The 12614-nt window shown below is 34.6% G+C and overlaps 1 protein-coding gene across 1 annotated transcript in view; it reads right to left on the reverse strand.

The window, feature by feature from the left end:
- LOC113231220 (estradiol 17-beta-dehydrogenase 11-like) overlaps positions 1–12289 on the reverse strand; it is a 114218-nt gene extending 101929 nt beyond the window's left edge. The window contains exon 1 of the mRNA XM_026465428.1: positions 12107–12289. The gene's annotated coding sequence lies outside the window, so the exon portion shown is untranslated. The remainder of the gene's footprint in view (positions 1–12106) is intronic.
- Positions 12290–12614: the final 325 nt, after the last annotated feature.

The raw sequence follows: 12614 nt of genomic DNA on the forward strand, positions 1-12614 counted from the left end.
CCGAGCTCAAAAATCATTCATCCCCTGGTTTGCCATACTCAGGGTTGTATTCCAGAACTCTACTCAATGCTCAAGTCAGGATTTGAGCAGACTTGAGTATGATTTCAAGCACTGGAAATACGACCCTAATGGCAAGGACTTGAATATGATTTTCAGTGCTCACTGCAATACTCAAGTCCTGACTTGAGTATTGAGTAGAGTTCTGGAATACGACACTTAGAGGTGGAATGTTTTCTTCAAATTTAAATACTCATTCCAAACAAAAGAGAATCATCAAAATCGGTTCACGTGTTATCGCTATAGTTATCGCGTAACGCACATAAAAAAACATACAGTCGATTAGACGTTATACCTTTCTACAAGTAACTTAAATTAACTTAAAAAACATTCGCCTTATCATTCCATGTCACACATAAAAACACTAAGAGACTAAATACAGACCGTATAGACCTATTCGTGTCGATAACGGATGAAAGTAAAAGCATAGAACCGAGTCTCGGTATGGTGGAATTAGTATATTAAAAGGTTGATTGCCTCATTGGCAAAGCGGTAAGGTGACTCGCGTACCTACAACTCGGATGTTGCGATAATTGTATTTTACATCGTGTCTAAGGCAGAAGAGGCAGCGACTGTCACATCATAACACTTGACCGCATCTTAGACAGTATGTTAATTAGCAGTAGAGCTTCTTGTGAAAGAGTTTGTCCAGGGAAGTACTGCCACCTTACCTATTTCTGCTGCCAAGTAGGGTAAGTGCTGGTGAAATTACAGGCACATGTGACTTGTCAATTTATGTCTCAGGGCGACGGGAGCAGTTTAAGGCTTTGAGTGGTACTGCAACTATTTGTGAACAGCGTGTCGCTTACCACTAAGCTCACGACTTGTCCGTCCCGTCACTTGGTGTTATAAAAAAAAAACAACTGCAGTGCCATTAAGAACTTTAAATTACCCCGAGACATAAGTTGATAAGCCCAGCACCCTTACAATTTAAAACCGGAACGCAATGAGAGCAACATTAGTGTTTGGCGGTAGAAATACGTAAGGTGGCAGTAATTCCCTGGACGAACTCTTGCACAAGCTCTTCAGCTACTAAAATAATTTTAAAACCAAAGATAGTCTGTTAAGTTTTCTACACTGTACTTAACTAAATATTTAATACTTAAATGGGCTTGGACATAACACTGTTCCATCAAAATTTTAGACTTAAAACTCTTGAGTAATGAATTATTTGTTATTAAACATTATTTTTCGTATTGTTAGAATTGTCGCACGTCGACAAGACTAATATTAATCAAACATAATTAATTACGTGTTTTAACGTTTAAAAGACGTTGTAACATTCGAATTTAATAGACTTTGAACGTCAAAGCAATTTTAGAGGGTTAGTGAAACCCCTCAAGATCACGATGCTTTGGGGCTCGAAAATTTCCCACTTCGGTCGATCTGTCATTTTTGACATTTGTTTGCATTTTCGAAATCAATTTTTTCGGATTTAAACCAATGTCTCGGACACTTTTCACGTTCGAAATATAAATTACAGGCACGATGGACTTCGATGACTTACTTTTTCAAACTCGTATCTTATAAAGAGCGATTATTCCAGTGTGTGAATACGAAGGAATTTAACTGCCTCCGTGGCCGAACGGTTACCATGCCGGTTTCCACGCAGAGGTCCCAGGTTCGATTCCCGGGCCAGGAAATGTGATGTGAAATCTGCCTGCAAAATTTGTGTATACAATGCATTTTTGCATTTCAGTTGCTTTGTGCTTTGAGATACGAGTTTAACAACGTAAAGCGACGATTTGTCAACTTCTGTCTCAGGGTGACGGGCGCAGTGGCATTACCCCTCAAATCTTTGCGATTTAAAGCTCTGTATGGCATTGCATCTGTTAAAGACTGGCGAGTCGCTTATCATCAGCCGCACGACTCGTCCGTCCCGTTACTTAGTGTCATAAAAAAAAGAAAATTCAACTTATATGTTCAGTTTAAAATCTAACCCTACTTTTTTAATCTGATATCTTTTTAGTCGAATAAATACACGATTTGGATTACGTCTATCTGTCATGATTTCGATCGGCAAACGAAGGAAGGTCGCGAGGAACCGGTCGAAAGTGCGCTAACGCAAACGTATCGTACAAGGTATATCACTGCTGTATTTAGAAATAAACTGACAGCAGCTGGTATTTACACGATGACACTGATGGCGTTCATTTAGGACTCTATTTTGAAAACACTGCTCTCGAATGCTACGTACGAAGACTACACTATTTAAAAAAATCGTTCGGTTTTTGCCACGAGGTTTGCCACTTTAAAAAAAGAACATTTTCTTTTAATAAGTTGTATTGTCTGTGTCGATCTTAGAGAATGAAAAAAATAGTCTAAGGTGTCATCCCACCTCTTTTCTCTGGTTCCTGGCCACCTAATCTGAAATTTCGAATCGTTCTTGAATTTTTTTTTCGTCACTCTTGCTTTTCTTCTTTCCGTCGCCACTCTCGACTTCATATAAAATTCTGACCAGTTGTATCATTGAAAATCAAGTAAACTAACTTTAAACGTTAATATTCGTAAGAAATACAGGCCCTTTTGGGGTAAATTCTAACCTGTTTTGTCTAACCTGTTAACCTGCATATATTTTAAGTAGGGAGGGTTTTTACATGATTGTATCTATGTTTATACCGTTTCTTTTTTTGTTATAGCCTTTACTTCACCTTTCTTCCTACACATAGCACATATCTATAGTCTATATATTTTATTTTGTAGTAGTAGAGCTCCTTGTTAATAAGTTCATCCAGGGAAGTACTGCCACCTTACCTATTTCTGCTGCCAAGCGGCGATAGCCACGTTACTTTTACGTACGTTCGTCCCGTCACTTGCTATAATAGAAAAAATAAAACTCTACTTCGAAAACACTTTTTCTCAATGTTCTTTGGAATGCTATATACGATCTAAATATTTAGAAAGTCTGCGGCTTAAAATTAAAAGAAAAAATACTTTTTTCTTTTAAAATGTTAAGACAATATAACATTTTAAAAGAAAAAAGTATTTTTTAAGTCATTTTAAAATTAATATTTTAGCGCGCATTTTAGGAATAGGAGGGAAAGTTTCAAATTTATAGTTCATGAAAAACGCTCAGAAGTATTGAATCGTAAACATGTCGTATTTCATTATGATAATGCCAAACCACACACCTCTTTACAAAGCCTTTGAAAACTATTATAACTATTAACTATTGGGTCAGGATGTGTTACCCCATTCACCGTATTCGCCCGACATAGCCCTTTCAGATTTTCACTTGTTTCGATCTTTACAAAATTCTGTGAATGGACACAACTTTGATAACGAAGAGATGAATCAGCAAACGATACTTAAAGCTGTATTTTATAAGTAAAGATTTGGAAGGGGAATCTAAAATTACTCAAAAAATGACAGAAGATTGTAGATCAACATGGCCAATACTTAATATTAATTTTTTTAAATGTTTTTTATTTATATTTTGATACCGCACGGAGTTCTTGGCCTACTCATTATTAAGACAGTTTTTTTTTAATATTCGCACCCTTAACTTAAAGTAATAACGCCATATCTACAAAATGACAACTTTTCAGAAGAGTATTTAAAGATCTATAAACGAAATTAGTCAATAACTATTTTACTATTTCAAATCAATTTGTGAGCCATGTAATTTGTAATTTATTGATTTATTTAAATTATTCCTTATTCATGACTAAACTATGTATTTTCAATTCATGTATTTCATATTATTTTATTTCAATTCATATAATTCATGCTTTCATTCGTACTTTGTTATAACAAGGGTAAGAATAATTTTTTCGATTTTCGTCAGTTTATTGTGGCAGGTGTTTCATAATTGTTGATTGATATTGCTTACAACCTTTTTCAGAGAATACAATTCGGATGTTCAAAATACAAGTTCTGTAACAACTTTATAACACTTTCCCGTTTAACCGGCCATGAGTGTCAAAGAATTGTCCGGCAAAAATATCTTGTTTTGGTCAATACCGCGATGGTGAGTATCAGTTATTTTTTGTGACCGCCTACTTTCTCCGGGCTTTCTCTGCAGCATCCGAATATTTTGGCTATCATATTTAGACTTATGTAGAGATGTTAATACTTACGAGTTTGCTTTGTTGGATAGCCTACTTCTCTTTTTTTAAGGTTTTATTTGCATATGTTTGTTGTTTTTGTTTATCAAATATATTTCGTATGTGTTTTCGAACTTGAAACATTCAAGGTCGGGCAAAATCAGTTGTTATATAAACAAAATGAATAACAACTATTTATGATAAAATATAACAAGTACTTTGATTTATTAATTTAAAAAAGAACGAATTTTTCTTTAAATATATTTTGGTGTTTAATTCGACACTGTCAATATTTACCACAAAACGTTATGTTGCAAAAACTGTATTGTAATTTTTTTTAATGTTAAAGAAAGAACGTATTTAATATTCTTTTAAATAAATATAATAGAGCATTTTGATTCAGCATCCTCGATATTAATGATAAAAAATTCGAAATTCATAAAAATGTCGCTCTTAATTCGAAAAAAGAACGGGATTTTTTTGCAATACATCAATGTTTGTTTTTTCAAATGTATAAAACGTTCATTTACTGTATACTTCGTCACATAATACATAGTCTTATATTTTGCTTTGATACAATAAAGGAATGAAGTACACATTAAATTTAAAGATCTTTTGTAAAACTCGCTCTAAATCTGTGACTAACAAGTTTGATAGGAATTTAGTAGTGGCGTGGTTGGTGTGGTCAGTGCGGGGCACAGGCACACACCGGGCGGCCTTTGGATGCGTTTCCCAATCGCGTACGCGCACGCGAGAACGCGCGCTCGGAAGGACGTTCCGATGCTGCGCGCACGCATAGCTCGGCTACTCTTATGAAATTTCATTTAACACTGAAGAGATTGTTTCTATCCTTGATTAAATAAGTTTATGTACATACAAAATATGTTTTGCGCATTTTGTTATTGTTTTTTTTTTAAAGTTTGTAGTACTTGCGATCGTTTATAACATCACTATATTATTTATTTTATTCTTATGGAAAGGCCAGAAAATGGCTCACACTCCCCTAGAACTACTTAAAAACTCATGCGCTCATTAAAGAATGTTAGTAACTTTAAAAAAGAAATTCTTCATAGACATTAACCGTTATTTATTATATACGTTATAATAATATTCTGTGTTTATATTATCGATATTTTTAAGTTTATCTATTAGATTAGAATATTTTCCCATCTTTCTATCTTGCACGCTGTCATCTTTGGCTGGCTTTGGTTAGCTGGAACAGATCTCTCTTAGTGTTAAGTCCACCTTTGCTCACCACGATTTGAACAATTAATATTTCTTTTGGAATTGTTTGGAACATAAAAGAATATAATATTTAAATTTCAAATAGGTACGATCATGAATACATCAAACTTGACATTTTGGACTTTGAACGTTCTTATCGCAAGTGAAATAGAGTTGAATTTAAAGCCAAAATGTCAAGCGCAATGTGACCTTGACGTAGACGTCAATTTGCTTCAACTTTATTATATATAAACTTAATAGCTTGTACCATATGTTATTTAATTTTATTTTATTGATGAGTACAATCACCTTAATATATTCATTCTACTACGTCTCTTTTACGAAATCCATACGAGGTGAACTTACTTACCTCCTAACCCGAGAAAACGATACTCTTAACAGATAACTGCCTCCGTGGCCGAACGGTTACCATGCTGGGCTGCCACGCAGAGGGCCCGAGATCGATTCCCGGGCCGGGAAAAATATCTGTAAGGCCTACATTTATTTCTCTCGTGAGTTTTAGTTAATTTGTGGTTGTCTATGTGTGGATCCATGGCACCCGCGATACAAGGTTTCCCTAGTGCGGGTCTATGGGTGCGTGGGCGTTATTACTATTATTATTAACTGTGCGAAGTGACTCACTCAACTAATGTCAATTACAAAAGAATGAATGACCAATTCAACAAAGTAGCAAACACTTATTCCAAAGAATTGAAATTCAAAACGAGTCTATGTTCTTTCTTTGATATCAAATCCATCGGAAATCTGTGCTGTTCCCCCCGAATATTCGTGTTAAAACTATAATACTACTATAATAATACGAATATATTAAAACTAAACAGGTTCAAAAAGCCGGGAGAACTTGAAATTAAGGAGTCGGTAGCAATGCCAATATTAATCTACTATTGTTTTATAATATCTTTTGAAATTTTCTATACTAACTAGGCCGAACGTCAATTCCCCTCCACTTTTTTGTTTTCATCACAATTGTGTTCCCTTATTTTTCCATCCTATAATACAATTGTGTACATTTTCGCTTGCAAATTTGACATTTTTGCCTCAATTATCTCAGGTCAGAATTCGAAATCCGAAATTTGGGCTTCGCCAAATGTATGCACAATTGTATTATTCTACTTTCAAATTTCAGAACGACCAAAGCGCGGGAAAAGTAATTCCGTTAGTAGATGTACCATTTGAGTGGATGCCAAGAAAGCTTCGTTATGATATAATTTATATATTCATAAATAAAACCAATACTTTTAAGTACAAATAAAATACGAAAGCAACGAGTTGGAATAATAAATGGTAACACTTACTTTACGAGAGCATCATAAGCGTTAATTATTATAACGCTTCGTAACACATTGCATTTTCACATTCGCTTTCAAAATTGCACTAAGTATACAATTAAATAAAGTGTATATTTTGCGCATGATTGCATCAAACCTACTCATCAAAACAAAAAGAAAAACATTTTAAGTATTTGAAGTATTATATTACAGCTCACTCTACCTTCTGTCTTTTGTCTATTGTTGTGCCTTGTGTATGTATGTTTTATTCTTATGTATAATAATAGTCTATTTGTATAATGATTAGTATTTACAAAACATTAAATACGGGTAATAATATAAAATAAAATTTGCTTACACATATAAAACGATTGAAGATTTAGAGGTATTGTAATAAATTGTTATGTATTTTTACAAATATGTATATAAATATACACTTTGTAGTATCATTCGTCTACAAGAAATTCTCACCATCATCCACAGCCCAATTTTACCCACAGCTGAGTATGTCTTCCGTAGTTACGTTCACGATTTTGACAATGTCATCTAGCCATCTAGCTGCAGGAACGATGCGATGCGCCAATCGTGTGTTTTGTTTTTAAACACTTGTATATGATAGCCTAATTGTTTGAACTTCAACCTCTCAAGCAGAGGTCGTGGCTTCGAATCCCGGCTCGCACCTCTGAGTTTCTCGGAATTTATGTGCGAAATTTAAATTGAAATTGACCATGAGCTATTCGGTGAAGAATGAAACCTGCTCATCGAACAATGTTCACAACACTCGGAAATCCCTAAAGCCTAAAGTTTGGCAGACTATGGCGTAAAGACCCGTGCTGTGAGACGTATAAATGCGTAGATGATGATGGCGTGATCTGCAAAAGCTACTGCTTTCATTAAGCAGCAAGCGACCTATGTGCACATAACACAGAAAACAACATAGCATCGTACAAATCTTGTTTAGAAAATCGCAACAATTAATGTTCTAGTGTATTTCAAAAACAAAATAGCACCTAATTTAAGACTCTACTGACCAAAATTAACGCTGAAATATAATAATTCTAGTTATACTTTGCTTTCTAAGTGAAACGGCTATTGCGAGACATTTTTGTGGTATTGATGCTTTTTTTGTACACGCGGAGATTTCTTTTTACTGCCTACTTCGCTTATAACGGTTGGTCGCATAAGTGATATATAATTTCAGAGTGTAGCACAGATTGTTGCCTTTAGCACAATTGTACGTAATTTACAATTTTGACTGTAAAGGTTATTTCACAGTTCGATTTATAAATAATTTCTGGCTTAAAAATTCTACCAACGAAATTAATTGGTAATATTTTTATGCTTAAATAGAAACGTAATAAAATTTCACATATACACAATTTGATTCATTTACTTCGTATTATTTTTATAACTTCTATGTGATAGAAGGATTTTTGACGTACGATCAAATGTGACTTTATATATGTATACACCGAGTGTACTATGACATCTTCCATAATGTAGATGTTTCATTTTCGTTTAAATTTTAATATACGAGTACATTTAGTAGAAGTAAAGCTCCTTGTGAAAGAGTTCGTCCAGGGAAATACCTTAAATCTCTACGATTTAAATGGGCACTGTAACTGCTATGAACAGGCGTGTCGCTTACCCCCAGGCGCATGACTGTTCATCTCATTTGGTATCATAACAAAAATACAAAGATCGAACAAGTGCAAAGAAAAATTACTTCGATCGGTGTGTGGTCGAACCAGTGTCTGTTGCCTCAACATGCCTACCGCTGTACAGCTCTACAGTTCATTAAATATCATGGTTTTCGCTTCGAATATACTATAACTCAAGTGATGAGAACTGGTCTCTGAATAAGCCACCTTAATAATAATATATATTTATCTAACACAATCCTATGCAAAATAAAAACTACATCATATAATTTACGCAAAAGACGGATACGACGGATAGTAGTACGTCATAGTAAATTTTTTCCATGCGTAATAAATTTTGTAGAAGCTAAAAAACCTGTTTGTTACATAAAAAAGAACCTTCTGTAATAATAATAATTGTACAGAATGTGGTTTTAGACAAGTTTATGACTGACCAACATTGAAAACAAACTTGAAAGTAGTGGATATAGTTCACAGAGCGAGTATTCCTTGGCCTTATTAAAAATTAACAATATCGAAATATTTCAAAAATGTGAATGTAAATTTACAAGGCTAAAAAAATATACGATCAAGATTCACCAGGTGATTGTATATTGATTAAAATAAAGAAGATTTCTCAAAGATGGCGTTACGGCAAAAAAGTCGTTAAAAGGTAAAAACAAAGATGTGCAACAAGCACATGGAAAAGTTCATAAGGTCCACTGGTTCGTTCCGTGTCTTGGTTGGCATAGCGTCTGGCATCGTTCGCTGGAAGGCGTTGGGTCTAATCCAGCCGGAAGTATTCGATCTTTGTATTAATAATTATAACAAACTAGTGGAGTAATTTCACAAAAATAATTGAGTATCATGGTGACAAACATTCAATATACTTGAAAATTAAAATAAATATGTAAAGACAAATATTGTAGTGGATTTACACGAAGCGTCACACTTCGCCATTAATATGACGAACGACTACGTAATGGAATTTTGAACGCTGTAAATTGGACCTTTTCAAGGCTAGAGTCAAAGTTAAAGTCGAATAATAATTTATTTATTCCATAGGTAAGATTTTTACACTTGAAAACGTCATTTTTTAATCTACTGTTCGTTCCCCACACTGAAGAGAACGAGCAAGAAACTCTAGGGATTGCTCTTTTCAAATAAACTTAAATGCTGTGATATACAATACCTTGAATCATATTTGTGTGGAATCTAGACTCTTATTGTCTTTCCATACATCTTTATCTAATACAGACTTTTCAATTAAAACTTTTAATGTAAGTTTTAAACTTAGGATATGATATAATCTTAATATATGCTCCGGAATCTTATTGTAAAAACGTATACAGTTCCCCATAAAAGAATCTGTGTTTCTGTGTTCTGAGTTTCGACTTAGTTCTAAGGTTAATATTTATTATATATGTATAAATATTAATAGACTATACTAGAAAATTTTTTTTCCTATATGCACTCACGTTCTGTTGTTATAGTTACTTACACTCGCATATAATAACGCACACACTCAGCATAGCCCCGCACTAGGGAAACCCTGTGTCGCGGGTGCCATGGACACACACATAGACAACCACAAATTACACCCAAACTCACGAGAGAAATAATTGTAAGCCATACAAATATTTCTCCCGGCCCGGGAATCGAACCTGGGACCTCTGCGTGGCAGTCCGGTATGGTAACCGTTCGGCCACCGAGGCAGTTAAATATAGGCATATGTACTTACATATCTAACGGGTTCTTTTAGATGTAATATTTACATTATTTTAAATTTTTTTTATAACATCGAGTGACGGCACGAACAAGTCGTGCACCTGATGGTAAGCTACACACCTGCACATAACAACCACAGTGCCACTCAGAGCTTTAAATTGCAAAGATCTGAGGGGCACTACTACTGCCCCCGTCACCCTGAGATATAAGTTGACAAGTCCCATGTGTCTGTAATTTCGTCTGTAATTGCACCTTTACCCTTCACAACCGGAACACAGTAATGCTTGGCGGCAGGAATAGGTAAGGTGGCATTACTACCCTGGAAGATTTCTTTCACAAGGACCTCTACTGCTACTAAAAATTATTTCAATGAATAATTTTATGAAAAATAATTTCTATTTATTTATTGCTTAAAAATCGCTTTTACATTTAGTCCCGCTTGTTCATAACGAAAACCGGCGCCTTAGGGAATTTACGCAAGTACAGGAAATGTTATGTTTTTTACTTTTCAGTCTACTTAGAAATTTAGTATGCAAGTTTAGTATTGGAAACCATATTCATGCTTTTTTTATTTCTTTGTTTAAATATTTTTTTATTAACTAAATCAACTTTCAAAAAGATATATACTGTGACAATAAACAACGACAGGTTGCAAATCTCATGTTAAGAAATAGAGAATCCCAAGAATTACGTATGTATAAGGTACCATACATAGGCAAAGAACAGTGACGATGCCTTACAAATCGGATGTTATACCATTGTTTACACTTTGGTGAATTGAATAGAGGCTTCAGCTAAGGGCTAATGTTAGTGGGTCATTAGTGATTTGTGCAAGGATAATTGCCGACTACGTGGGCGCATGCGCAGCGAAAAAAACCGAGGATGCTCGCTTCCGAAGTTGCATTTATTGCGATCATATTTACTAGAACTATTGTGCACGTACATATTAATTAAGTTTAATGTTTGTAATAACTTCTACATATTAATAAAAGATTACATGCTTTTTTTATGATATCAAGTGACGGGACGAACAAATCATCGAACAATCAATCACAAAGATGTGAGGGGTACCGCCACTGCGCCCTGGACCCTGAGACATAAGTTGACAAATCCCATGTGTCCCGGAATGCAGTAATGCTCACATTACTGCTTAGCGGCAGAAATTGGTAAGATGGTAGCAGTTCCCTGGACTACTTCACAAGGAGCTCTACTGCTAATCAAATAGGTAGGTTAATTATATTAAGTTTTGCTTAATATAAGCTTAATATATATTAAGTTTTGGTCGTAAATTCGTGTATAAATGTGACGTATCTGAATTCAATAAGTCTCACGGTTACCAGGTAAATTATAAAAAAAAACTCAAAGTTTTCCGTGTTATTCCGTTTTTTCCATCCTTTAAGGTTATTCCGGTCGATTACATAGATAATTTTTTCTTTTTTTTTGTTGTTTTATACAAAATAATATACATAAATATTGATAAGCACCGTTTACCTTACTTGGGTTTGTCTCGATGCCAGTCATTCCTTTCGCTACGAACGAACTAACACAAAATAAAAAAAAAACATATTGAGAATGTATTTGGCGTTCCAAAGATAAAAAAAAGTTTTTAAAACGTTTACTTTATCGTATATTTAATTTCATAATCACCACATACACATCCTTATTTACAACTAGCTGATGCCCACGACTTCGTCTGCGTAGAACAAGAACATCTAGTAACCATCTGTACTATACTAATTTTCATAGTTTTATTTGTTCTGTAACTTTCATTAAAATTTATTTTTTGTGACAAAAAGTAGCCTATATTGTCCTTCTAGAACCCATCTATGTCTTTTCCCAATTTCATCACTATTGGTTCAGCGGTTTAGATGTTAAAACGTAACAGACAGAGCTACTTTCTCATTTATAATTTTCGTTTGGATTGAACAGCTGATTAACATTCCCATTGTATAAAAAGACATTAATCGAGAATTTTTGCGGTAAAACTTAAGTCTAGGCTATCGAACGTTGAGCACGATCGCCTTGAAACACTTTCAAGCGTCTTGTGAACTATTGGAACCGAATGCGATAGTTGTTCTGAACGTATATTCGAACCTAGGACTCAAATAAAACATAAACTCACCTAATCGTAGTTTTTTCGGCGATCAGCTGATATGAAAAAGACGATCACAATGCACTAATAAATTTCAAATTTGTATTTTCAAGTCTCGTTTTCTTCTTGAATGTTCAAGGCAAAACGAACACGGTTTATTTTAATTTAGAAATTGTTTGTTTTTAATTTTTACGCTCTGGAGACGCGGTCGCCGGCCGGTGTCGGCGACTGCTGCACATCGACTGAGTGGCCGCGCAGGCTGCGCGCGCAGACCCTCTAACCTTCGAAAATATGAATTGGAAGTTCGAATCGAGGGGTGAATTCCCTCTGCAAATACAGAGCTGCGATAAGTTTTTTAAATTATTTACTGAGCATTAGCAAAAAGCCATCTGCTTAAAAAGTTAAGAAAAGAAACATATACATTGTTTTCACATTCATTTGTAATTAGTACTTGACTTGCCCTAACGACAGTTTATTATTGATTTAATTGTTTATTCAGCATTGGCTATTAAGCTATCAGCTGAAAAAGACAATAAAA

The sequence above is a fragment of the Hyposmocoma kahamanoa genome, unplaced genomic scaffold (genome assembly GCF_003589595.1).
Source record: "Hyposmocoma kahamanoa isolate Upper Pololo Valley unplaced genomic scaffold, ASM358959v1 65, whole genome shotgun sequence".
NCBI classification, from domain to species: Eukaryota; Metazoa; Arthropoda; class Insecta; order Lepidoptera; family Cosmopterigidae; genus Hyposmocoma; species Hyposmocoma kahamanoa.